Genomic DNA, 11914 nt, shown 5'->3' on the forward strand with positions numbered 1-11914 from the left:
ACTTGTTTAAATCTCCCCAGAAAAAAAAGTCACAATTGATGCCTGAACTGGGACAAACAGAACAAAGAGGAATCTGAGAGCAGAAGTTGCCTACTTCCTTGCTATGGGTGAGACCCATGCAATAATGACGGATCCAGCTGTGGGCGGAGCATCCATGGGGCAATCTTGATATGATTACTCTTCCCTGGTGGTATGGGACAGTGTGCCTCCGTGCTGTAGTGGCAGTTGTGTGATATAAATAAAACTGATATGAATAAAATTGAAACATCTTTGAGGGGAAACCCAGGGTGACTATCTTCCTCTGTGTGTGTGGTAAGGTTGGCATACCCCTTATGTATACGGTCTGTTGCTCAAGTACAGGAATGCCCCCTAAGGTGACTGATGGACTAAAGAACCCATTGTAATCCCTGAAATGACACACAGGGCATGTGATTATAAGCAAGTCATGGAAGTAGACATTTGGTCTCTGCCGGGTCCATAAGAGATGTAACTGAAGCTAAGGAATTGTCAACAGAAGGGAGGAATTCCAAAAGAAGAGACCCATGAAGGTTGTCCTCCACACTGCCTTCTGATTTGACAGGAAAGGAGGGAAAAGAAGGATGCTTTCCTATTCTGTTTTTCCTTTCAGTTAGTGAAAGAGAGTTCATTAGACCTGGGCTAGAAACCTCTTCCTGGAACCCAAAAATCTTGATCCGTGAGAAGGATCAGACAGTGAACAATGAGAGATGAAGTAGAACTGATAGACAATGTCCTTCTGGCCTGACTTACAATAGAGAAGATGGAAGAATCCACGACTCAGTATGCAGATGGAAGCCTGAATAATTCCTCAGTCCAGAAAATGAACTACTCAGGGGGATATTTGGCTTTGAAACTCTCTCAGCTCGGGAGAGACCTTTAAATAAGCAATAGAAGAACTTTTCAAAGCCTGACTTGGGAGGCCACAGGACGTGGCGGGAGGAAGATGGGATCCGCTTGCCATTTTGGAAGTGAGAAATTGAGTGGTTTTCCTTTTCAGACACAGGCTGCCTAGTTTGAGGTAATGTAAGGGAAACTATTCCCAATGAACTGGCTCGTATGAATGATTAGGCATGCTTGACTATCACTGGCTGCGATCTCTGTGAATATAAGACATAGAAGACAATAAAGGAATGACAGGCATTGTCAAGAGACCTGTGTATGCAAGACAAGGTGTTTGATGCCCAGGCGAGCAAGCCAGATGGGACTTTGTTCATCGGAGAGAGGAAGACATTGACTCAGCAGGCACCCTGGGACTAGTATAGGGCAAGTGGCTTTGTTGAGTCTGATGTTGCTTTATGATCTTTACAAAATTAGACAGGCCATATGGATCTGACTACAAATTGTGTCTGTATGGTTGCTGAGGTATTTAGGAAGGGAATAGAAAAAGGGAAATCTGGGCTGGTAAAAGGTGCTTACTGCCAAGCCTAAAGGCCCGAGTCTATTCTTGGTACCCACATAGTAGGAGGAGAGAAATGACTCCTGAAAGTTGTCTTCTGTACTTCATCCTCCAAACACAATGTCACAGCATCCACCTCCATAAACAAATAAATAAATGTAATTTTAAAAAAGAAAGAGAGAAAAGCAGGTAATGGGGTCTGTTGCCTCAAAGTAAATATAGACAAGTACTGTTTTTGGGAAGGCTTTAAATCCCAAGTAATGGTTCACAAAATGGGGGAAGGAAGGGAGGAAGAAAGGGAAGAAGAAAGGAAGGAAGGGAGGGAGGAAGGAGTGTACGGCAGATCAATGCAAGTGGAAAAGCTTGTCTTAGGACTGTGCCGTTATCCCCCAGTATACTGTGTGCATTTTTCCCCTGCAGAAAAGGGTACTGGGAGTAGAGATTGTTCAGGATGGAGTTCTGTTAGAAGACAGGGCTGACTGATGGAGGCGGAGGCCAAGGAAGCAGCCTGAAGCCTGTTTGATCCAGGGAGCAGGCTCAATTAGCGGGTGTGATGGATTACAGCACTGATCTTTCACTTGTCCCTGGGCAGAGCATCATGAACCAGACCCATGGAGCCTATCAAGGTTGGGGAGATGAGTAGTTCCCCAGGATGAGATACTGGGTGACATATGGAATATAATGATTATGGATGATAAATATCTAAATAATGTGGTGCCCCCATTCATATACCTAAATTGTGTTCTGAAAAACAAAACAGTTGACACAAATGTGGGATACTTTTCATGCTATATCTCTAACTTTAAAAATATCCCTTTAGATTGAATTCCAAAACCAATTAGCATTTGTTTAGAAGAGACAGCAATGGACCTTTAGAGGCCCTGCCCACCCTCTCTAAAAGGATTCGTTATGTAACGTTAAACTTTGTGTATCTTACGGATTTGGAAAAGCATCTGGAAGAACAGTAAAAATAGTAGTTGAAAAGTTTGAAGGAATGCACCCTGTGTGGGCAGAGAAAAGGCACTTCTAGGAACACAAAGTTGTTGAGTTAAAGGAATGTGAGTGCCTGGAGTAGATTACCTCTTGAACGATTATTGGCCAGGGAGGGCCATGAGGACCCCATAAAGTATGTTATTGTCACTGCTGTTATCTACATGTTAGAACTAGATGCTAAGTTTCTACAACTGAAGACACTGTATGCTTTAGTTGCAGGACGTTAAGAAATCAAATTTGGAATAGATTGGAAGCTCATTTCATGTTGGTAAGCTTTTGTAGTGCTTGAAGGAACTATAGCAGGATTGTTGAGGAGAATTGTGACCAACAGTCTTGCTTGGCTATGGACCTTGTGTGTGATAATTGACACATCAGTCAGCATAGGCCATTGGTTCAACAGTGGCACAGCTGATGTAGGCGCAACCAACTGCTTTCTGCTTGAATTTGAGGCCCACCTCACAGGATGGAACTCATAGTTGGTACTGTAAACGAGGGTAAAATCTGTGGCTGAGAGATTATAGGATTGAGGGAGGCCACTGTTACTGTTTTGTGAAATAGGTATTATGTACCTCTTAATTTGCCTTCTAAATATTTATGCTCATACCCATACATTACTGCAGAATTTCCTTTTTCCCCTAGGTAGCAATTACTGCAGAAGTTGAAAACCAGTCAAAATACTGAGAAGAAGTGGCTTTGGCTGTGGACACTGTGCCACAGCACTCAGCCATAAACAGAAGGGACTATCCAAACACTATTATCACTCTCTTAAGAAACACTGTAGAAGAGAGGGGAGAAAGAATGTAGCAGCTGGAGGGAGGGGTGGAGTTGTCATATAGTTGTTTCCTTTGAATTGAAACATTTCTTCCTGGAGGGAGGGGGAAGGCTCACGAGACTCAGGAAACTCATCAAGAAGATGAGTAACTTTCAAGGCTTAGGAAGCTCATAAAAACTTTTACCACCCAGGAAACCCATCACCAGGTTTACAGAAGCCGCAAACAGCTGTGGTAGGAAAGGAGACTCCTAAGTGGAGCTTCCTGCAAGCTGTTCAGGGGACTTTAGGGATGCAGGCTTCAGGAGTTGTCAGCTGTGCCTGGGTGGGCTTTTCAGAGATGTGACCATCTGCCCTTGAGTCACCTATGCTGATGTAAGTAAGCCATCACCTGTGCAGCTGAAGGTATTCCCAGTAAATTCATTGCCTTTGTTTATTACCATTGCACTATCTGGTTGCACTGTTGCACATCTGGAAGGGACTTTTTTTGCATATCTCCCCAGGAAGTGTCACACAACCCTTGGATAGTGTAGAAGTATACTCATGGATTTGATCTATTTCAGTGAGTGTATGTAAAGCCAAATCAGCCAAGGGAAATAAATACACAGGCATATGTGTCTGACAACATAGCTCAGTGGGGCAAAGGTATTTGATGTCAAGCCCGATGACTTTAGTTCAATCCCTGGGGGCCCATATGATGGAAGGAGACCACCGACTCCCATGAGCTGTTTCTGATTTCTACATGCACGGTGGCAGTGTGTGTGCGCCTCTCCTTATACAATAAATAAAATATAATAATTACAAAATAAAAGGGGGAGACAAGGGACATAGCTATTTCCTGTTAAGAACACATCCTCAGGCCCTGAAGGTTTGATGGAAATCACAGCCTTGTTGTCTTTGTCTATCCCATGCCTTACTTCCTTTCGTCCAAGTAGTACTATGGGCCACAACTCTCCAGCTCCCTAGTCTCAAATTCTAAGTATTTGGGGTTTCAGAGTGCAGAGGACTTGTGCAACGCTGACGGTCTTTTGTTGTTTCAGCTAGTGCGTTTCTTCTTTCCTTGAAAAAGAGTCAGACAAATGAAAAGACGCATTAGAAAACCATGCTTTATTGTGCTTACCTGATGAAATGGAGCCCGTATTCCAATGTCTTAAACACAAAGTGAAACTTATAGATAAGGAAATTTTCAAATGAGGGCGATAAAAGAGAAGACAAGACACTGTGTTACTAATTCCTGAGATAGGGTTAGTGCATGTTTATTATCGTTCAACATGATCTTCTTGTTCGTAATGAATTAACCTAACCAAAAAAATCGTTTTGAGCATTTAATATTCATTAAGCCCAGAGAACTAAAAAATGGGGTAAGATAGGTTTCTGACCAGTCAGAGCGAGTGTTAAGAAGATCTAACAGCACATAATCACCACAGGATGTGGTAATAGTGTGCTATTACTATCCACTTAGGTATGAAATACTGTAGAAGTAAAACAGAGTGATATATAATTAGCTTTGGTAGGGGAATTTGGGAGGAACAGCAAAGAGGAGATACTGAGACTCTCAAGACAGACATGATATGGGGAAAAGTGTGTGTCGGGGGTGTGTACATGATTTGGCAGTTCCTGGATCCATGACAATTTTGTGATGATTCCATTGTAGTGGACACCAATCTTTTGGGGGAGTGAATTCCAGTAAGGAAAGAGGAAATTAAGTTATTGCTTTTCACGTGTGACAGTGCTGGCAGCACACAACAAGGCCAGCAGAATTAGGTAGATGAGGGGGATGACCTTGAGATGAGTCACGTGGAGGAGCTGGGATGACTGGATACTAAGGGGAACTGTGGTGCAGGAAGACCGAGATTTTGCCTATTCAGTTAAATGGGTGACTTAGCCTTTCTGTGACTCTCAGCTTCTTAATCCATGACATGGGGTGATGTATCTACTTCAGAAAGCAGATGGTTTCACTGTTTCTCAAGAGCTTTAAGTGAGTTCTGTGCTGAAGAGCACAGGGCGTGGCACATACCATGTACTGAATAAATGTTAGTCTTTATGCTGACAGTGGACCCTTGCCTAGCACGGGGAAACAGGACAGCAAGGTGGGAGGTCAGGAAAGACTCCACTCAACTGGGGGCACATTAAGTTAGAGGTGATTTTTGAGATCTACAAGAAGATCAGGGTTGGAAATAAACAAAAACGAAAAGGTTGAGACTGGCGCATGTTTAAGAAGTGACAGATGACCTATAAGAAAAAAGGCATGTCTCAGTTTCTCATTTTCAAAGACACAGCCATGGTTAGGTCAGAGAGTAGACCCTCCTATACCCAGAGACTTGTATAGGGCTGTTGAGAACATCTAGACCACCAGCCAGCAAATGTTCACTACCATCACAAATTTATTCATGAATTATTAAAGTAAATATTTCAAGGTCTGAAAGCCTCTACATAATACTCTGCTCATTATTTTGCTTCCTCGGGTTGGAGGTCACGACTTCTACTAACTTTCATTTGTCAAAATATCTTAACACTTCAATGTATTTGGAAAAATTTCAAAGATTTCTCATACTAGCGAGCATTAAGTAGTGCAGTGCAATCCTCCAAATTCTTCTTCTCTTCCTGTTAATTCGTATGATGTTAGTGGTGGAAGTACACACTGCTCCCTCATTTTGTAAAAACTCACCAGAAACATACATGACTATGATCCCTAGTTTGATATGAAAGCAGTTCTGTTCAAATGCAACCAAAGAGCTCTATGCAAACTTCTTTAGTTTGTTGGCCTTGCCAACCGAAAAGTTGTGTGGTTGACTACACTACAATGGAATTAACATGTCAGTGTATTTGCATTGAACTACTTTTAGTAGCTTTAAAATAATAGTCTATGCAAGTATTCATTCAACAAATGTTTGGTGATCCATCTATTATGCAAAAATGCCAGATGTGTGCTATGTCTGGGGCCACGTGTCAAGCACTGGGAATCCACAGCAGGTAAATGGAGGCTGTGCGTCAGGGTGCAAATGTATGAAATCTCACATTCAACTCTAGAGTTCCCAGCTTTCTGATCTTGCCAATGTTTTTAATCCCCTTAGTCTTAATGCAAACTAGAAGAAATAATGTCTACTTTCCAGGGCTGTTGTATTGACAACAGTATACAATGTAGTAACAGCTGCCATGCAAAGCAAGCCTCCGGTGAACTGTTACAAACTCTTTGCCCTGCAGGAGCTCTCTGTTTTACTTTAGTTGTTATTTAGATATAGCCCTTGTCCTGTCTGTCTCTGTGAAGGCACAGGTATTGTAGTAGGTGAGTGGACTGGTGTATGTGGATGGCAGAAGGAATCGATGGGTCTGAAACAAAATAGCCTTAGTTCCAAGGACTGAGTTAAAAGGACCCAGGACTTTATTGCGTTCTGGCATATTCTTATAGTGACACCTCACTTAATGCTCACAATCATCCTGGCTGAGGTACTCTTAGCTACTTTCATTGTATAGAAGGGCAACCCGAGGCACAGGAAGCTCTGGTTCTGGCTCTAAGGTCACCAGGAAACTAGGTTTTAGATTTAGGGGCTGCAGTGTCAGAGCCCACATTTCTGATCACTCACATTTTCTCCTGTTTGGCTTTGTTTTTCAGGCTTCATTTATATCAAGTAGAGACCATGCTCTTTAGAAAATCATACAAGTAGTCTTTTCTTTGTTGGTGTGTTTTTGTTTTTTGAGACAGGGTTTCTCTGTGTAACAGCCCTGGCTGTCCTGGAACTAGCCCGGTAAACCAGTCAGTCTGGCCTCAAATGCAGAGATCCATGTGCCTCTGCCTCTCGAGTGCTGGGATTAAAGATGAGCACCACATTACAAATCAAGGAAAAAGTCAAACAGAAAAATAGGTATAAATTTGGAAGAAGTTCTGGTTAAATCGTTTCTTCTTACCAGGTTTTAGCTTCTCACCAGACCACACAGGCTTCTTCATGCTTGTAGATGTTTTCCAAGGAAGCCCAGCCCAGCTCTTCTCTTGTGGAATGACTAGTTTATGGACACTTTTTTTTAGATTAAAAATATTTTAAATATCCCCATTTTCCCACTCTTTGGGGAGCATGAGTTGTAACTTTTCATTTACTTTGTTGAGTCACTGATGAGGCCCTGTGTTTGTGACAAGGGATCATCCTGGCTCACCAGCACTTTCCACTAGAGGGCACTGTGTTGGACATCACAATTTTGTGTGTGTGTGAGGGGGCCCATTGTGGCTACTAAGAGATCCCATTCTACTGAAAGTATACTTTGATCTTTATGGGCGTACTGGCCATAATCTAGTTCATTTAGAAACAATGAAATGGGAAAATAATATAACTCCATTTTTTTCAGAAGAATCTGAGAACTGAGTCCTAAGAAGGGAGTGAATAGTGAATAGTGAATATGAAAATAGTGAATATTTTCATAAATCACAAGATACCTAAAAAAGAAACAAATGTAGGCTGGTCCTGAGTCCAAAGGCTACCTAAAGAATTAACACGCTTCAAACAAAACTGGTCTTGTAGAATGCCTGGAGAACTCTCGCCTCTGGTCCTTTAGATTTAGAACTATACACCAGAGCTTTAAGAAGCTGCGAACCTGAGTGAGCTCATCAGGGGAAGGAAGAGGCAAGTTAGAGAAGGAGGTCTGTCCAGACTGTAGGCTGAGGAGTGATTTTGAGAAACTCTGTTAAGTGTAGCTCTGACTTGTCTCCATCCTTTATGACCAAGTGTCTTTATTCCTTTCTATGTGTACCTCTTCAGGGCACTGCCTCTTCATGGCTCAGCACTTCAACTGATCTAGTGTGGAGGCCATGTTCCCGCGAAAATAAAAGCGGTGTTTGTTTTTGTTTCTAGACGGATGTCTCATTAGCCCAGGCCGGCCTTGGACTGGTTGTATAGCTGAAGGTGCCTTTGCCTCCTCAGTGCTGGGATTATAGGCATTCATCACCACATTTGGCTTTAGCTGGCCTCTTAGTTGGCCGGTCAGAGAGTCTTTTCTCTCCAAATGCCCTTCCACTAAGGCAATAGCTGATGTCTGCATCTTTATGACTAATGTGTGGTGTCAATTGGGTTCCCTGTGCCTCTTGGCTTCTATCGATCTCTGCTTCCAGCACATGCCTTCTGAATTGACTCCTCCCTGGGATTTCACAGCATTTATTGCTCTCACACAGGCTACAGTGTGTTATGTTTGGTTGTGGCAAATGCAGTTGGAAATTAAGTAATAAATAAAAGTAACAAATTTTTTTAAAAAAATTGTGTCAGACACACAGAGGAAAATAATTACTTCTGTAAGTCAAAATGAAATAAGTTAAAGTAAAAAAAAAAAGGGCCAACAGGGGGAGAAAAAGTACAAAATTTTAGCTGCTTATACCAGGGAAAGCTTCCTAGAGGAGGGAGGTACCATTTGAGGTGGGACTTGGAGGACACATTAAACAGACGGGGGTAGGGGCATACATCCTGCCTGAGGCACTGTGTTAGCAATGAGCAACGAGCTTGGCAACATGTGTGATGTACCTGAGGAGGTTCCCAGAATGCATCCCACAGGGAAGACCTCTGGTTAGTTTTCCTGCTTCCCTCACTTGGAGTCCCCCTATCTCCTGCCTTTTTTTTTTTTAATCTCGTTCCCTACTGTGTTGAGGTCTGGCCTTAGCCTTGTACCTCCACTAGATCTTTTCTGTCCTAGCTCACGGCACAGTTTAGGACTTAGATGCAGTTAGTGTCAGTTCTGGAATTGTCTCTTTAGCTAGATAAGGGCAAGATATAATGCTCATCTTATTGTTTCAGTCTTGCAGCCCTGGAAATAGTAATTGGTGCTAGAATACTCTAGGGATCCATTCACGAGGACACACAATTTCCTTTCTTCTCCTCCTCTTCTTCCTTTTTAGAGCTTTATTAAATTTGTTCTTTGAAAATTTCAAGCATTCTGAATGCTGTCTCCTCCATATACTGAGAATTCTTATCAGGAAAGCCTTTGTTTTTATTGTTTTTATTGAGCTATATATTTTTCTCCACTCTCCTCCCTTCCTCCACCTCCCCTTCTACTTTCTTCCATGGTCCCCATGCTCCCAATTTACTCAGGAGATCTTGTCTTTTTCTACTTCCCATGTATATTAGATTCATGTATGTCTCTCTTAGGGTCCTCTTTGTTGTCTAGGTTCTCTGGGGTTGTGAATTGTAGGCTGGTTTATCTTTGCTTTATGTCTAAAAGCCACTTATGAGAGAATTTATATTATATTTGTCTTTCTGGTTCTGGGTTACCTCATTCAATATGATCTTTTCTAGACCTATCCATTTGCCCGCAAATTTCAAGACATCATTCTTTTTTTCACAGTGTAGTTCTTCATTGTGTAAATATACCACATCTTTTTTTGAAGTCCAAAAATGGAAATAGATCAATTTATTACAGTGAATAGACACAACCAAGTGATTCATAGTCAAGTTTTAGGATAAAACTTAATACGCAGAAAATACTTAAAATACATTGTTAATAGTACACCTTCTTGTACGTAAAAGAACTTGCATCAAATGTCAACAAGAGTCATTTTCCCTGAATGGTTGGTGTTTGAGTGATTTTCTTTCTTTTTTAAATTTTTATTATAAAAAATTACTTAAATTCTTAAATTTCATTATACATACCCAATCCAAGTTCCCACTCCCTCCTCTCCTCCCATTCCTTCCACCCCCCCACCTCCCACTCACTCCTCAGAGAAGGCAAGGCACATTGCTTTGGGAAAGGTTCAAGGCCCTCCCTACTATATCTAGGCTGAGCACGGCATCTGTCCAAAGAGAATAAGTTCCCAAAAACCAGTACAAGCAGTAGGGATAAATCTTGGTGTCACTGCCAGTGGCCCTTCAGTCTGCCCCAGCCATGCAACTGTTAACCACATTCAGAGGGACTAGTTTGGCCCTATGCTTGTTCCTTCACAGTCTGGCTGGTGTTGGTGAGCTCCCATTAGCTCAGGTAAACTGTTTCAGTGGGTGTACCCATTATGGTCTTGACCACTTTGCTCATATTCTCATTCTTTCCACTCTTCAACTGAACTTTAGGAGCTCAGTCCAGTGCCCCAATGTGGGTCTCTGCCTCTGTTTCCATCAGTGACTGGACAAAGGTTCTGTGGTGATATTTAAGATATTCATCAGTCTGACTACAGGGCAAGGCCAGTTCAGGTACCCTCTCCTCTATTGCAAGGGCCATCCTTGGTACCACATCTTTATTTATTCTTAAGTCTGGGGGAATTTAGGTTATTCAGGAAAGCCTTTGTAAACAAACCGATAGGGAAATGAACAGAAGGTATTGAATGAAAATGAGGACACTGACTGCTCCTAGGTGTGGTTGGAGATAAGGTTTTATTGTAGACGTGAGGGAGTGTACAGCCAGGGGCATCTGAAGGATTCCAGAGCAGAGAGAGAAAGTGGCAGATTGAACAAAGCCAGCAGAATAGACCACACCATGAAAGGAGAGAAAGAGGGGGTAGGGGGTAGAGTGAGAGAGGAAGAGAGGAGAGAGGAGGGCCAAGAGGACCAAGAGAGAAGGAAGACTCAAACACACACACACACACACACACACACACACACACACACACACACAGAGAGAGAGAGAGAGAGAGAGAGAGAGAGAGAGAGAGAGAGAGAGAGAGGAATCAGAGGCTGGGAGGGGAAGTGAAGCCCCTGGGCTGGAGAGGGTTAGGCTAGGGGGTGGGGTGGGAAGAGCAGAGAGGAGCCACAGGCTGAGTGAACCTGGCCAGCATGCTCTTTGGTATGCTAACAGGCAACTCAGTTATTTATTTGTTCCAGGTTTCTTTGGGACCTGACAGATATCAACAAATTTTCAAAACAGAATGAATACAATCAACAGTAAGTTTTGGGGCATATGGGAGAAAAATTTCACCTGTCAGATAGGCAGAGCGAGGGTATAAGGACACCAGCACACTTACTGAAAACAAAAATCAGTTTAACCTTTTCAGAAGACAAGTTAGTAGTACCTCTCACACTTTCAAATGTGCCCAGGACCTTTGTGGGACACACAATTTTATTGTACCCAAATACAGCTCATTCCTACTGTGGAGCCTGGTATTCATGGGCATTTGAGATTCAGCTGGTAAGGATTGTTGACACAAAAGATAGCCATGGCCTCAAATGATCTCATGCTGCCCTGTCCAGATGGAAATTCTTCCTCATGACTGGCAGCTGGTTTTGAGCTTGTGTGTGTGTGTGGGTGCTTCGGTGAAGGAACTCTTCCTTAGCTTGAACCCTGTGCCTGTCTGAGCTGGCTGAAACAGCATCCGGGGTGAAGCCAGTTTCACCATCTGCAATGTCATCTCCCAGGTTCCCTCTTATGTGATGACTCTGCAGTCCTCAAGATCTCTTGGTTTGATAGTTTGGTTGCACCCACTTCCTTCAGGGTGTCAGAAATGTAGCTGGCCAATTCTTTTTGGAGAGTGAGGCTCTTGGGCATGGTGTCTCCTTGCTGAGGCTGTCTGAAGTAATAAACAGGGAAGGAAAGCCTGGCCAGACAGGAAATCTTATGAGGCTTCTGAAGATCTCCATCAGTCTAGTCTGTACTCTAGAGAATGTATCAGCCTGGCTGAGGGCCACAATTCAGCAGCTGTGTCCTGCATGATGGCTCCTGAATTGAGGAATGAGTAGGGGTAGCCTATACTTGGCTTGCCATGCCATGTGTTCAAGTGAGGGGTTACTTATACTCCAAGCATGCCTCTCCTAAGTTGCTTAAGGTACTGTAGCAACTATGGA

Source organism: Microtus oregoni, unplaced genomic scaffold (genome assembly GCF_018167655.1).
Source record: "Microtus oregoni isolate MIOR12 unplaced genomic scaffold, Mior012 000086F_ref0000336, whole genome shotgun sequence".
NCBI lineage: Eukaryota > Metazoa > Chordata > Mammalia > Rodentia > Cricetidae > Microtus > Microtus oregoni.